This window comes from Lepisma saccharinum, unplaced genomic scaffold (assembly GCF_977018435.1).
Source record: "Lepisma saccharinum unplaced genomic scaffold, izLepSacc3.1 HAP1_SCAFFOLD_87, whole genome shotgun sequence".
Classification (NCBI taxonomy): Eukaryota; Metazoa; Arthropoda; class Insecta; order Zygentoma; family Lepismatidae; genus Lepisma; species Lepisma saccharinum.
In genome coordinates this window covers 871,548-888,725 of record NW_028142922.1, presented here as the reverse complement: position 1 = coordinate 888,725, position 17,178 = coordinate 871,548, and positions in this window count along the sequence as shown.

Genomic DNA, 17,178 nt, shown 5'->3' with positions numbered 1-17,178 from the left:
TTTGGTGAAGATCTGAGTATGTAGTTTTTGACCTTATATGGAACCTCCCATCTGAAAATTTGAAAATTCCTAAAAAATCCGTCTAAAATCTTGATGTCTCCACTCTCTTGTTTTGTACTTTTTTTCCACGTATCTTCACATCCAATGTATCCCTGCAAAGTTTGGTGAAGATCTGAGTATGTAGTTTTTGACCTTATATGGAACCTCCTTTCTGAAAATTTGAGAATTCTTGAAAAATTCGTCCAAAATCTTGATGTCTCCAATCTCTTGTTTTGTACGTTTTTTCCACGTGTCTTGACATCCAATGTATCCATGCAAAGTTTGGTGAAGATCTGAGTATGTAGTTTTTTACCTTATATGGAACATCCTTTCTGAAAATTTGAAAATTCTTAAAAAATTCGTCCAAAATCTTGATGTCTCCAATCTCTTGTTTTGTACGTTTTTTTCACGTGTCTTCACATCCAATGTATCCCTGCAAAGTTTGGTGAAGATCTGAGTATGTAGTTTTTGACCTTATCTGGAACCTCTCATCTGAAAATTTGAAAATTCCTAAAAAATCCGTCCAAAATCTTGATGACACCAATATCTTGTTTTGTACGTTTTTTCCACGTGTCTTGACATCCAATGTATCCCTGCAAAGTTTGGTGAAGATCTGAGTATGTAGTTTTTGACCTTATCTGGAACCTCGTTTCTGAAAATTTGAAAATTCTTCAAAAATTCGTCCAAAATCTTGATGTCTCCACTCTCTTGTTTTGTACGTTTTTTCCACGTGTCTTGACATCCAATGTATCCCTGCAAAGTTTGGTGAAGATCTGAGTATGTAGTTTTTGACCTTATATGGAGCCTCCTTTCTGAAAATTTGAAAATTCTTAAAAAATTCGTCGAAAATCTTGATGTCTCCAATCTCTTGTTTTGTACGTTTTTTCACGTGTCTTGACATGCAAAGTATCCCTGCAACGTTTGGTGAAGATCTGAGTATGTAGTTTTTGACCTTATCTGGAACCTCCTATCTGAAAATTTGAAAATTCTTAAAAAATTCGTCCAAAATCTTGATGTCTCCAATCTCTTGTTTTGTACGTTTTTTCCACGTTTCTTGACATCCAATGTATCCCTGCAATGTTTGGTGAAGATCTGAGTATGTAGTTTTTGACTATATATGGAACCTCCTATCTTAAAAATTTGAAAATTCTTAAAAAATTTGACCAAAATCTTGATATCCCCAATCCTATGTTTTGTATGTTTTTTCCACGTGTCTTGACATCCAATGTATCCCTGCAAAGTTTGGTGAAGATCTGAGTATGTAGTTTTTGACCTTATCTGGAACCTCCTATCTGAAAATTTGAAAATTTTTAAAAAATTCGTCCAAAATCTTGATGTCTTCAATCTCTTGTTTTGTACGTTTTTTCCACGTGTCTTGACCTCCAATGTATCCCTGCAAAGTTTGGTGAAGATCTGAGTATGTCGTTTTTGACCTTATGTGGAACATCCTTTCTGAAAATTTGAAAATTCTTAAAAAATTCGTCCAAAATCTTGATGTCTCCAATCTCTTGTTTTGTACGTTTTTTCCACGTGTCTTGACATCCAATGTATCCCTGCAAAGTTTGGTGAAGATCTGAGTATGTAGTTTTTGACCTTATATGGAACCTCCTATCTGAAAATTTGAAAATTCTTCAAAAATTCGTCCAAAATCTTGATGTCTCCAATCTCTTGTTTTGTACGTTTTTTCCACGTTTCTTGACATCCAATGTATCCCTGCAATGTTTGGTGAAGATCTGAATATGTAGTTTTTGACCTTATATGGAACCTCCTATCTGAAAATTTGAGAATTCTTAAAAAATTTGACAAAAATCTTGATATCCCCAATCCTATGTTTTGTATGTTTTTTCCACGTGTCTTGACATCCAATGTATCCCTGCAAAGTTTGGTGAAGATCTGAGTATGTAGTTTTTGACCTTATCTGGAACATCCTTTCTGAAAATTTGAAAATTCTTAAAAAATTCGTCCAAAATCTTGATGTCTCCAATCTCTTGTTTTGTACGTTTTTTCCACGTGTCTTGACATCCAATGTATCCCTGCAAAGTTTGGTGAAGATCTGAGTATGTAGTTTTTGAACTTATATGGAACCTCCTTTCTGAAAATTTGAAAATTCTTAAAAAATTCGTCCAAAATCTTGATGTCCCCAATCTCTTGTTTTGTTCGTTTTTTACACGTGTCTTGACATCCAATGTATCCATGCAAAGTTTGGTGAAGATCTGAGTATGTCGTTTTTGACCTTATCTGGAACCTCCTATCTGAAAATTTGAAAATTTTTAAAAAATTCGTCCAAAATCTTGATGTCTTCAATCTCTTGTTTTGTACGTTTTTTCCACGTGTCTTGACCTCCAATGTATCCCTGCAAAGTTTGGTGAAGATCTGAGTATGTCGTTTTTGACCTTATGTGGAACATCCTTTCTGAAAATTTGAAAATTCTTAAAAAATTCGTCCAAAATCTTGATGTCTCCAATCTCTTGTTTTGTACGTTTTTTTCACGTGTCTTGACATCCAATGTATCCCTGCAAAGTTTGGTGAAGATCTGAGTATGTAGTTTTTGAACTTATATGGAACCTCCTTTCTGAAAATTTGAAAATTCTTAAAAAATTCGTCCAAAATCTTGATGTCCCCAATCTCTTGTTTTGTACGTTTTTTACACGTGTCTTGACATCCAATGTATCCCTGCAATGTTTGGTGAAGATCTGAGTATGTAGTTTTTGACCTTATATGGAACCTCCTATCTGAAAATTTGAGAATTCTTAAAAAATTTGACCAAAATCTTGATATCCCCAATCCTATGTTTTGTATGTTTTTTCCACGTGTCTTGACATCCAGTGTATTGCTGCAAATTTTAGTGGAGATCTGAGTATGTAGTTTTTGACCTTATCTGGAACCTCCTATCTGAAAATTTGAAAATTTTTAAAAAATTCGTCCAAAATCTTGATGTCTTCAATCTCTTGTTTTGTACGTTTTTTCCACGTGTCTTGACCTCCCATGTATCCCTGCAAAGTTTGGTGAAGATCTGAGTATGTCGTTTTTGACCTTATCTGGAACATCCTTTCTGAAAATTTGAAAATTCTTAAAAAATTCGTCCAAAATCTTGATGTCTCCAATCTCTTGTTTTGTACGTTTTTTCCACTTGTCTTGACATCCAATGTATCCCTGCAAAGTTTGGTGAAGATCTGAGTATGTCGTTTTTGACCTTATCTGGAACATCCTTTCTGAAAATTTGAAAATTCTTAAAAAATTCGTCCAAAATCTTGATGTCTCCAATCTCTTGTTTTGTACGTTTTTTCCACGTGTCTTGACATCCAATGTATCGCTGCAAAGTTTGGTGAAGATCTGAGTATGTAGTTTTTGACCTTATATGGAACCTCCCATCTGAAAATTTGAAAATTCCTAAAAAATTCGTCTAAAATCTTGATGTCTCCACTCTCTTGTTTTGTACTTTTTTTCCACGTGTCTTGACATCCAATGTATCCCTGCAAAGTTTGGTGAAGATCTGAGTATGTAGTTTTTGCCCTTATATAGAACCTCCTTTCTGAAAATTTGAAAATTCTTAAAAAATTCGACCAAAATCTTGATGTCTCCAATCCTATGTTTTGTACGTTTTTTCCACGTGTCTTGACATCCAATGTATCCCTGCAAAGTTTGGTGAAGATCTGAGTATGTAGTTTTTGACCTTATCTGGAACCTACCATCTGAAAATTTGAAAATTCCTAAAAAATCCGTCCATAATCTTGATGACCTCAATCTCTTGTTTTGTACGTTTTTTCCACGTGTCTTGACATCCAATGTATCCCTGCAATGTTTGGTGAAGATCTGAGTATGTAGTTTTTGACCTTATATGGAACCTCTTATCTGAAAATTTGAAAATTCTTAAAAATATTTGACCAAAATCTTGATGTCCCCAATCCTATGTTTTGTATGTTTTTTCCACGTGTCTTGACATCCAATGTATCCCTGCAAAGTTTGGTGAAGATCTGAGTATGTAGTTTTTGACCTTATATGGAACCTCCTTTCTGAAAATTTGAAAATTCTTAAAAAATTCGTCCAAAATCTTGATGTCCCCAATCTCTTGTTTTGTACGTTTTTTCCACGTGTCTTGACATCCAATGTATCCCTGCAAAGTTTGGTGAAGATCTGAGTATGTAGTTTTTGACCTTATCTGGAACCTCCTATCTGAAAATTTGAAAATTTTTAAAAAATTCGTCCAAAATCTTGATGTCTTCAATCTCTTGTTTTGTACGTTTTTTCCACGTGTCTTGACTTCCAATGTATCCCTGCAAAGTTTGGTGAAGATCTGAGTATGTCGTTTTTGACCTTATCTGGAACATCCTTTCTGAAAGTTTGAAAATTCTTAAAAAAATCGTCCAAAATCTTGATGTCTCCAATCTCTTGTTTTGTACGTTTTTTCCACGTGTCTTGACATCCAATGTATCCCTGCAAATTTTGGTGAAGATCTGAGTATGTAGTTTTTGACCTTATATGGAACCTCCTATCTGAAAATTTGAAAATTCTTAAAAAATTCGACCAAAATCTTGATGTCTCCAATCCTATGTTTTGTACGTTTTTTCCACGTGTCTTGACATCCAATGTATCCCTGCAAAGTTTGGTGAAGATCTGAGTATGTAGTTTTTGACCTTATCTGGAACCTACCATCTGAAAATTTGAAAATTCCTAAAAAATCCGTCCAAAATCTTGATGACCTCAATCTCTTGTTTTGTACGTTTTTTCCACGTGTCTTGACATCCAATGTATCCCTGCAATGTTTGGTGAAGATCTGAGTATGTAGTTTTTGACCTTATATGGAACCTCTTATCTGAAAATTTGAAAATTCTTAAAAATATTTGACCAAAATCTTGATGTCCCCAATCCTATGTTTTGTATGTTTTTTCCACGTGTCTTGACATCCAATGTATCCCTGCAAAGTTTGGTGAAGATCTGAGTATGTAGTTTTTGACCTTATATGTAACCTCCTTTCTGAAAATTTGAAAATTCTTAAAAAATTCGTCCAAAATCTTGATGTCCCCAATCTCTTGTTTTGTACGTTTTTTCCACGTGTCTTGACATCCAATGTATCCCTGCAAAGTTTGGTGAAGATCTGAGTATGTCGTTTTTGACCTTATCTGAAACCTCCCATTTGAAAATTTGAAAAATCTTAAAAAATTCGTCGAAAATCTTGATGTCTCCAATCTCTTGTTTTGTACGTTTTTTCCACGTGTCTTGACATGCAAAGTATCCCTGCAACGTTTGGTGAAGATCTGAGTATGTCGTTTTTGACCTTATCTGGAACCTCCTATCTGAAAATTTGAAAATTCTTAAAAAATTCGTCCAAAATCTTGATGTCTCCAATCTCTTGTTTTGTACGTTTTTTCCACGTTTCTTGACATCCAATGTATCCCTGCAATGTTTGGTGAAGATCTGAGTATGTAGTTTTTGACCTTATATGGAACCTCCTATCTGAAAATTTGAAAATTCTTAAAAAATTCGTCCAAAATCTTGATATCCCCAATCCTATGTTTTGTATGTTTTTTCCACGTGTCTTGACATCCAATGTATCCCTGCAAAGTTTGGTGAAGATCTGAGTATGTAGTTTTTGACCTTATCTGGAACCTCCTATCTGAAAATTTGAAAATTTTTAAAAAATTCGTCCAAAATCTTGATGTCTTCAATCTCTTGTTTTGTACGTTTTTTCCACGTGTCTTGACTTCCAATGTATCCCTGCAAAGTTTGGTGAAGATCTGAGTATGTCGTTTTTGACCTTATCTGGAACATCCTTTCTGAAAGTTTGAAAATTCTTAAAAAAATCGTCCAAAATCTTGATGTCTCCAATCTCTTGTTTTGTACGTTTTTTCCACGTGTCTTGACATCCAATGTATCCCTGCAAATTTTGGTGAAGATCTGAGTATGTAGTTTTTGACCTTATATGGAACCTCCTATCTGAAAATTTGAAAATTCTTCAAAAATTCGTCCAAAATCTTGATGTCTCCAATCTCTTGTTTTGTACGTTTTTTCCACGTTTCTTGACATCCAATGTATCCCTGCAATGTTTGGTGAAGATCTGAGTATGTAGTTTTTGACCTTATATGGAACCTCCCATCTGAAAATTTGAAAATTCCTAAAAAATCCGTCTAAAATCTTGATGTCTCCACTCTCTTGTTTTGTACTTTTTTTCCACGTATCTTCACATCCAATGTATCCCTGCAAAGTTTGGTGAAGATCTGAGTATGTAGTTTTTGACCTTATATGGAACCTCCTTTCTGAAAATTTGAGAATTCTTGAAAAATTCGTCCAAAATCTTGATGTCTCCAATCTCTTGTTTTGTACGTTTTTTCCACGTGTCTTGACATCCAATGTATCCATGCAAAGTTTGGTGAAGATCTGAGTATGTAGTTTTTTACCTTATATGGAACATCCTTTCTGAAAATTTGAAAATTCTTAAAAAATTCGTCCAAAATCTTGATGTCTCCAATCTCTTGTTTTGTACGTTTTTTTCACGTGTCTTCACATCCAATGTATCCCTGCAAAGTTTGGTGAAGATCTGAGTATGTAGTTTTTGACCTTATCTGGAACCTCTCATCTGAAAATTTGAAAATTCCTAAAAAATCCGTCCAAAATCTTGATGACACCAATATCTTGTTTTGTACGTTTTTTCCACGTGTCTTGACATCCAATGTATCCCTGCAAAGTTTGGTGAAGATCTGAGTATGTAGTTTTTGACCTTATCTGGAACCTCGTTTCTGAAAATTTGAAAATTCTTCAAAAATTCGTCCAAAATCTTGATGTCTCCACTCTCTTGTTTTGTACGTTTTTTCCACGTGTCTTGACATCCAATGTATCCCTGCAAAGTTTGGTGAAGATCTGAGTATGTAGTTTTTGACCTTATATGGAGCCTCCTTTCTGAAAATTTGAAAATTCTTAAAAAATTCGTCGAAAATCTTGATGTCTCCAATCTCTTGTTTTGTACGTTTTTTCACGTGTCTTGACATGCAAAGTATCCCTGCAACGTTTGGTGAAGATCTGAGTATGTAGTTTTTGACCTTATCTGGAACCTCCTATCTGAAAATTTGAAAATTCTTAAAAAATTCGTCCAAAATCTTGATGTCTCCAATCTCTTGTTTTGTACGTTTTTTCCACGTTTCTTGACATCCAATGTATCCCTGCAATGTTTGGTGAAGATCTGAGTATGTAGTTTTTGACTATATATGGAACCTCCTATCTTAAAAATTTGAAAATTCTTAAAAAATTTGACCAAAATCTTGATATCCCCAATCCTATGTTTTGTATGTTTTTTCCACGTGTCTTGACATCCAATGTATCCCTGCAAAGTTTGGTGAAGATCTGAGTATGTAGTTTTTGACCTTATCTGGAACCTCCTATCTGAAAATTTGAAAATTTTTAAAAAATTCGTCCAAAATCTTGATGTCTTCAATCTCTTGTTTTGTACGTTTTTTCCACGTGTCTTGACCTCCAATGTATCCCTGCAAAGTTTGGTGAAGATCTGAGTATGTCGTTTTTGACCTTATGTGGAACATCCTTTCTGAAAATTTGAAAATTCTTAAAAAATTCGTCCAAAATCTTGATGTCTCCAATCTCTTGTTTTGTACGTTTTTTCCACGTGTCTTGACATCCAATGTATCCCTGCAAAGTTTGGTGAAGATCTGAGTATGTAGTTTTTGACCTTATATGGAACCTCCTATCTGAAAATTTGAAAATTCTTCAAAAATTCGTCCAAAATCTTGATGTCTCCAATCTCTTGTTTTGTACGTTTTTTCCACGTTTCTTGACATCCAATGTATCCCTGCAATGTTTGGTGAAGATCTGAATATGTAGTTTTTGACCTTATATGGAACCTCCTATCTGAAAATTTGAGAATTCTTAAAAAATTTGACAAAAATCTTGATATCCCCAATCCTATGTTTTGTATGTTTTTTCCACGTGTCTTGACATCCAATGTATCCCTGCAAAGTTTGGTGAAGATCTGAGTATGTAGTTTTTGACCTTATCTGGAACATCCTTTCTGAAAATTTGAAAATTCTTAAAAAATTCGTCCAAAATCTTGATGTCTCCAATCTCTTGTTTTGTACGTTTTTTCCACGTGTCTTGACATCCAATGTATCCCTGCAAAGTTTGGTGAAGATCTGAGTATGTAGTTTTTGAACTTATATGGAACCTCCTTTCTGAAAATTTGAAAATTCTTAAAAAATTCGTCCAAAATCTTGATGTCCCCAATCTCTTGTTTTGTACGTTTTTTACACGTGTCTTGACATCCAATGTATCCATGCAAAGTTTGGTGAAGATCTGAGTATGTCGTTTTTGACCTTATCTGGAACCTCCTATCTGAAAATTTGAAAATTTTTAAAAAATTCGTCCAAAATCTTGATGTCTTCAATCTCTTGTTTTGTACGTTTTTTCCACGTGTCTTGACCTCCAATGTATCCCTGCAAAGTTTGGTGAAGATCTGAGTATGTCGTTTTTGACCTTATGTGGAACATCCTTTCTGAAAATTTGAAAATTCTTAAAAAATTCGTCCAAAATCTTGATGTCTCCAATCTCTTGTTTTGTACGTTTTTTTCACGTGTCTTGACATCCAATGTATCCCTGCAAAGTTTGGTGAAGATCTGAGTATGTAGTTTTTGAACTTATATGGAACCTCCTTTCTGAAAATTTGAAAATTCTTAAAAAATTCGTCCAAAATCTTGATGTCCCCAATCTCTTGTTTTGTACGTTTTTTACACGTGTCTTGACATCCAATGTATCCCTGCAATGTTTGGTGAAGATCTGAGTATGTAGTTTTTGACCTTATATGGAACCTCCTATCTGAAAATTTGAGAATTCTTAAAAAATTTGACCAAAATCTTGATATCCCCAATCCTATGTTTTGTATGTTTTTTCCACGTGTCTTGACATCCAGTGTATTGCTGCAAATTTTAGTGGAGATCTGAGTATGTAGTTTTTGACCTTATCTGGAACCTCCTATCTGAAAATTTGAAAATTTTTAAAAAATTCGTCCAAAATCTTGATGTCTTCAATCTCTTGTTTTGTACGTTTTTTCCACGTGTCTTGACCTCCCATGTATCCCTGCAAAGTTTGGTGAAGATCTGAGTATGTCGTTTTTGACCTTATCTGGAACATCCTTTCTGAAAATTTGAAAATTCTTAAAAAATTCGTCCAAAATCTTGATGTCTCCAATCTCTTGTTTTGTACGTTTTTTCCACTTGTCTTGACATCCAATGTATCCCTGCAAAGTTTGGTGAAGATCTGAGTATGTCGTTTTTGACCTTATCTGGAACATCCTTTCTGAAAATTTGAAAATTCTTAAAAAATTCGTCCAAAATCTTGATGTCTCCAATCTCTTGTTTTGTACGTTTTTTCCACGTGTCTTGACATCCAATGTATCCCTGCAAAGTTTGGTGAAGATCTGAGTATGTAGTTTTTGACCTTATATGGAACCTCCCATCTGAAAATTTGAAAATTCCTAAAAAATTCGTCTAAAATCTTGATGTCTCCACTCTCTTGTTTTGTACTTTTTTTCCACGTGTCTTGACATCCAATGTATCCCTGCAAAGTTTGGTGAAGATCTGAGTATGTAGTTTTTGCCCTTATATAGAACCTCCTTTCTGAAAATTTGAAAATTCTTAAAAAATTCGACCAAAATCTTGATGTCTCCAATCCTATGTTTTGTACGTTTTTTCCACGTGTCTTGACATCCAATGTATCCCTGCAAAGTTTGGTGAAGATCTGAGTATGTAGTTTTTGACCTTATCTGGAACCTACCATCTGAAAATTTGAAAATTCCTAAAAAATCCGTCCAAAATCTTGATGACCTCAATCTCTTGTTTTGTACGTTTTTTCCACGTGTCTTGACATCCAATGTATCCCTGCAATGTTTGGTAAAGATCTGAGTATGTAGTTTTTGACCTTATATGGAACCTCTTATCTGAAAATTTGAAAATTCTTAAAAATATTTGACCAAAATCTTGATGTCCCCAATCCTATGTTTTGTATGTTTTTTCCACGTGTCTTGACATCCAATGTATCCCTGCAAAGTTTGGTGAAGATCTGAGTATGTAGTTTTTGACCTTATATGGAACCTCCTTTCTGAAAATTTGAAAATTCTTAAAAAATTCGTCGAAAATCTTGATGTCTCCAATCTCTTGTTTTGTACGTTTTTTCCACGTGTCTTGACATGCAAAGTATCCCTGCAACGTTTGGTGAAGATCTGAGTATGTAGTTTTTGACCTTATCTGGAACCTCCTATCTGAAAATTTGAAAATTCTTAAAAAATTCGTCCAAAATCTTGATGTCTCCAATCTCTTGTTTTGTACGTTTTTTCCACGTTTCTTGACATCCAATGTATCCCTGCAATGTTTGGTGAAGATCTGAGTATGTAGTTTTTGACCTTATATGGAACCTCCTATCTGAAAATTTGAAAATTCTTAAAAAATTTGACCAAAATCTTGATATCCCCAATCCTATGTTTTGTATGTTTTTTCCACGTGTCTTGACATCCAATGTATCCCTGCAAAGTTTGGTGAAGATCTGAGTATGTAGTTTTTGACCTTATCTGGAACCTCCTATCTGAAAATTTGAAAATTTTTAAAAAATTCGTCCAAAATCTTGATGTCTTCAATCTCTTGTTTTGTACGTTTTTTCCACGTGTCTTGACCTCCAATGTATCCCTGCAAAGTTTGGTGAAGATCTGAGTATGTCGTTTTTGACCTTATGTGGAACATCCTTTCTGAAAATTTGAAAATTCTTAAAAAATTCGTCCAAAATCTTGATGTCTCCAATCTCTTGTTTTGTACGTTTTTTCCACGTGTCTTGACATCCAATGTATCCCTGCAAAGTTTGGTGAAGATCTGAGTATGTAGTTTTTGAACTTATATGGAACCTCCTTTCTGAAAATTTGAAAATTCTTAAAAAATTCGTCCAAAATCTTGATGTCCCCAATCTCTTGTTTTGTACGTTTTTTACACGTGTCTTGACATCCAATGTATCCATGCAAAGTTTGGTGAAGATCTGAGTATGTCGTTTTTGACCTTATCTGGAACCTCCTATCTGAAAATTTGAAAATTTTTAAAAAATTCGTCCAAAATCTTGATGTCTTCAATCTCTTGTTTTGTACGTTTTTTCCACGTGTCTTGACCTCCAATGTATCCCTGCAAAGTTTGGTGAAGATCTGAGTATGTAGTTTTTGCCCTTATATAGAACCTCCTTTCTGAAAATTTGAAAATTCTTAAAAAATTCGACCAAAATCTTGATGTCTCCAATCCTATGTTTTGTATGTTTTTCCACGTGTCTTGACATCCAATGTATCCATGCAAAGTTTGGTGAAGATCTGAGTATGTAGTTTTTGACCTTATATGGAACCTCCTATCTGAAAATTTGAGAATTCTTGAAAAATTCGTCCAAAATCTTGATGTCTCCAATCTCTTGTTTTGTACGTTTTTTCCACGTGTCTTGACATCCAATGTATCCCTGCAAAGTTTGGTGAAGATCTGAGTATGTAGTTTTTGACCTTATCTGGAACCTACCATCTGAAAATTTGAAAATTCCTAAAAAATCCGTCCAAAATCTTGATGACCTCAATCTCTTGTTTTGTACGTTTTTTCCACGTGTCTTGACATCCAATGTATCCCTGCAATGTTTGGTGAAGATCTGAGTATGTAGTTTTTGACCTTATATGGAACCTCTTATCTGAAAATTTGAAAATTCTTAAAAATATTTGACCAAAATCTTGATGTCCCCAATCCTATGTTTTGTATGTTTTTTCCACGTGTCTTGACATCCAATGTATCCCTGCAAAGTTTGGTGAAGATCTGAGTATGTAGTTTTAGACCTTATCTGGAACCTCATTTCTGAAAATTTGAAAATTCCTCAAAAATTCGTCCAAAATCTTGATGTCTCCAATCTCTTGTTTTGTACGTTTTTTCCACGTGTCTTGACATCCAATGTATCCCTGCAAAGTTTGGTGAAGATCTGAGTATGTAGTTTTTGACCTTATATGGAGCCTCCTTTCTGAAAATTTGAAAATTCTTAAAAAATTCATTAAAAATCTTGATGTCTCCAATCTCTTGTTTTGTACGTTTTTTCCACGTTTCTTGACATCCAATGTATCCCTGCAAAGTTTGGTGAAGATCTGAGTATGTAGTTTTTGACCTTATATGGAACCTCCTTTCTGAAAATTTGAAAATTCTTAAAAAATTCGTCCAAAATCTTGATGTCTCCAATCTCTTGTTTTGTACGTTTTTTCCACGTTTCTTGACATCCAATGTATCCCTGCAATGTTTGGTGAAGATCTGAGTATGTAGTTTTTGACCTTATATGGAACCTCCTATCTGAAAATTTGAAAATTCTTAAAAAAATTGACCAAAATCTTGATATCCCCAATCCTATGTTTTGTATGTTTTTTCCACGTGTCTTGACATCCAATGTATCCCTGCAAAGTTTGGTGAAGATCTGAGTATGTAGTTTTTGACTTTATCTGGAACCTCCTATCTGAAAATTTGAAAATTTTTAAAAAATTCGTCCAAAATCTTGATGTCTTCAATCTCTTGTTTTGTACGTTTTTTCCACATGTCTTGACCTCCAATGTATCCCTGCAAAGTTTGGTGAAGATCTGAGTATGTCGTTTTTGAACTTATGTGGAACATCCTTCTGAAAATTTGAAAATTCTTAAAAAATTCGTCCAAAATCTTGATGTCTCCAATCTCTTGTTTTGTACGTTTTTTCCACGTGTCTTGACATCCAATGTATCCCTGCAAAGTTTGGTGAAGATCTGAGTATGTAGTTTTTGAACTTATATGGAACCTCCTTTCTGAAAATTTGAAAATTCTTAAAAAATTCGTCCAAAATCTTGATGTCCCCAATCTCTTGTTTTGTACGTTTTTTACACGTGTCTTGACATCCAATGTATCCATGCAAAGTTTGGTGAAGATCTGAGTATGTCGTTTTTGACCTTATCTGGAACCTCCTATCTGAAAATTTGAAAATTTTTAAAAAATTCGTCCAAAATCTTGATGTCTTCAATCTCTTGTTTTGTACGTTTTTTCCACGTGTCTTGACCTCCAATGTATCCCTGCAAAGTTTGGTGAAGATCTGAGTATGTCGTTTTTGACCTTATGTGGAACATCCTTTCTGAAAATTTGAAAATTCTTAAAAAATTCGTCCAAAATCTTGATGTCTCCAATCTCTTGTTTTGTACGTTTTTTTCACGTGTCTTGACATCCAATGTATCCCTGCAAAGTTTGGTGAAGATCTGAGTATGTAGTTTTTGAACTTATATGGAACCTCCTTTCTGAAAATTTGAAAATTCTTAAAAAATTCGTCCAAAATCTTGATGTCCCGAATCTCTTGTTTTGTACGTTTTTTACACGTGTCTTGACATCCAATGTATCCATGCAAAGTTTGGTGAAGATCTGAGTATGTCGTTTTTGACCTTATCTGGAACCTCCCATCTGAAAATTTGAAAATTCTTCAAAAATTCGTCGAAAATCTTGATGTCTCCAATCTCTTGTTTTGTACGTTTTTTCCACGTGTCTTGACATGCAAAGTATCCCTGCAACGTTTGGTGAAGATCTGAGTATGTAGTTTTTGACCTTATCTGGAACCTCCTATCTGAAAATTTGAAAATTCTTCAAAAATTCGTCCAAAATCTTGATGTCTCCAATCTCTTGTTTTGTACGTTTTTTCCACGTTTCTTGACATCCAATGTATCCCTGCAATGTTTGGTGAAGATCTGAGTATGTAGTTTTTGACCTTATATGGAACCTCCTATCTGAAAATTTGAGAATTCTTAAAAAATTTGACCAAAATCTTGATATCCCCAATCCTATGTTTTGTATGTTTTTTCCACGTGTCTTGACATCCAGTGTATCGCTGCAAATTTTAGTGGAGATCTGAGTATGTAGTTTTTGACCTTATCTGGAACCTCCTATCTGAAAATTTGAAAATTTTTAAAAAATTCGTCCAAAATCTTGATGTCTTCAATCTCTTGTTTTGTACGTTTTTTCCACGTGTCTTGACCTCCAATGTATCCCTGCAAAGTATGGTGAAGATCTGAGTATGTCGTTTTTGACCTTATCTGGAACATCCTTTCTGAAAATTTGAAAATTCTTAAAAAATTCGTCCAAAATCTTGATGTCTCCAATCTCTTGTTTTGTACGTTTTTTCCACGTGTCTTGACATCCAATGTATCCCTGCAAAGTTTGGTGAAGATCTGAGTATGTCGTTTTTGACCTTATCTGGAACATCCTTTCTGAAAATTTGAAAATTCTTAAAAAATTCGTCCAAAATCTTGATGTCTCCAATCTCTTGTTTTGTACGTTTTTTCCACGTGTCTTGACATCCAATGTATCCCTGCAAAGTTTGGTGAAGATCTGAGTATGTAGTTTTTGACCTTATATGGAACCTCCCATCTGAAAATTTGAAAATTCCTAAAAAATTCGTCTAAAATCTTGATGTCTCCACTCTCTTGTTTTGTACTTTTTTTCCACGTGTCTTGACATCCAATGTATCCCTGCAAAGTTTGGTGAAGATCTGAGTATGTAGTTTTTGCCCTTATATAGAACCTCCTTTCTGAAAATTTGAAAATTCTTAAAAAATTCGACCAAAATCTTGATGTCTCCAATCCTATGTTTTGTATGTTTTTCCACGTGTCTTGACATCCAATGTATCCATGCAAAGTTTGGTGAAGATCTGAGTATGTAGTTTTTGACCTTATATGGAACCTCCTATCTGAAAATTTGAGAATTCTTGAAAAATTCGTCCAAAATCTTGATGTCTCCAATCTCTTGTTTTGTACGTTTTTTCCACGTGTCTTGACATCCAATGTATCCCTGCAAAGTTTGGTGAAGATCTGAGTATGTAGTTTTTGACCTTATCTGGAACCTACCATCTGAAAATTTGAAAATTCCTAAAAAATCCGTCCAAAATCTTGATGACCTCAATCTCTTGTTTTGTACGTTTTTTCCACGTGTCTTGACATCCAATGTATCCCTGCAATGTTTGGTGAAGATCTGAGTATGCAGTTTTTGACCTTATATGGAACCTCTTATCTGAAAATTTGAAAATTCTTAAAAATATTTGACCAAAATCTTGATGTCCCCAATCCTATGTTTTGTATGTTTTTTCCACGTGTCTTGACATCCAATGTATCCCTGCAAAGTTTGGTGAAGATCTGAGTATGTAGTTTTAGACCTTATCTGGAACCTCCTTTCTGAAAATTTGAAAATTCTTAAAAAATTCGTCCAAAATCTTGATGTCCCCAATCCTATGTTTTGTATGTTTTTTCCACGTGTCTTGACATCCAATGTATCCATGCAAAGTTTGTTGAAGATCTGAGTATGTCGTTTTTGACCTTATCTGAAACCTCCCATTTGAAAATTTGAAAAATCTTAAAAAATTCGTCGAAAATCTTGATGTCTCCAATCTCTTGTTTTGTACGTTTTTTCCACGTGTCTTGACATGCAAAGTATCCCTGCAACGTTTGGTGAAAATCTGAGTATGTAGTTTTTGACCTTATCTGGAACCTCCTATCTGAAAATTTGAAAATTCTTAAAAAATTCGTCCAAAATCTTGATGTCTCCAATCTCTTGTTTTGTACGTTTTTTCCACGTTTCTTGACATCCAATGTATCCCTGCAATGTTTGGTGAAGATCTGAGTATGTAGTTTTTGACCTTATATGGAACCTCCTATCTGAAAATTTGAAAATTCTTAAAAAATTCGTCCAAAATCTTGATATCCCCAATCCTATGTTTTGTATGTTTTTTCCACGTGTCTTGACATCTAATGTATCCCTGCAAAGTTTGGTGAAGATCTGAGTATGTAGTTTTTGACCTTATCTGGAACCTCCTATCTGAAAATTTGAAAATTTTTAAAAAATTCGTCCAAAATCTTGATGTCTTCAATCTCTTGTTTTGTACGTTTTTTCCACGTGTCTTGACTTCCAATGTATCCCTGCAAAGTTTGGTGAAGATCTGAGTATGTCGTTTTTGACCTTATCTGGAACATCCTTTCTGAAATTTGAAAATTCTTAAAAAAATCGTCCAAAATCTTGATGTCTCCAATCTCTTGTTTTGTACGTTTTTTCCACGTGTCTTGACATCCAATGTATCCCTGCAAAGTTTGGTGAAGATCTGAGTATGTAGTTTTTGACCTTATATGGAACCTCCTATCTGAAAATTTGAAAATTCTTCAAAAATTCGTCCAAAATCTTGATGTCTCCAATCTCTTGTTTTGTACGTTTTTTCCACGTTTCTTGACATCCAATGTATCCCTGCAATGTTTGGTGAAGATCTGAGTATGTAGTTTTTGACCTTATATGGAACCTCCTATCTGAAAATTTGAGAATTCTTAAAAAATTTGACCAAAATCTTGATATCCCCAATCCTATGTTTTGTATGTTTTTTCCACGTGTCTTGACATCCAATGTATCCCTGCAAAGTTTGGTGAAGATCTGAGTATGTAGTTTTTGACCTTATCTGGAACATCCTTTCTGAAAATTTGAAAATTCTTAAAAAAATCGTCCAAAATCTTGATGTCTCCAATCTCTTGTTTTGTACGTTTTTTCCACGTGTCTTGACATCCAATGTATCCCTGCAAAGTTTGGTGAAGATCTAAGTATGTAGTTTTGGACCTTATATGGAACCTCCTTTCTGAAAATTTGAAAATTCTTAAAAAATTCGTCCAAAATCTTGATGTCTCCAATCTCTTGTTTTGTACGTTTTTTCCACGTGTCTTGACATCCAATGTATCCCTGCAAAGTTTGGTGAAGATCTGAGTATGTAGTTTTTGACCTTATATGGAACCTCCCATCTGAAAATTTGAAAATTCCTAAAAAATCCGTCTAAAATCTTGATGTCTCCACTCTCTTGTTTTGTACTTTTTTTCCACGTGTCTTGACATCCAATGTATCCCTGCAAAGTTTGGTGAAGATCTGAGTATGTCGTTTTTGACCTTATATGGAACCTCCTTTCTGAAAATTTGAAAATTCTTAAAAAATTCGACCAAAATCTTGATGTCTCCAATCCTATGTTTTGTATGTTTTTTCCACGTGTCTTGACATCCAATGTATCCATGCAAAGTTTGGTGAAGATCTGAGTATGTAGTTTTTTACCTTATATGGAACCTCCTATCTGAAA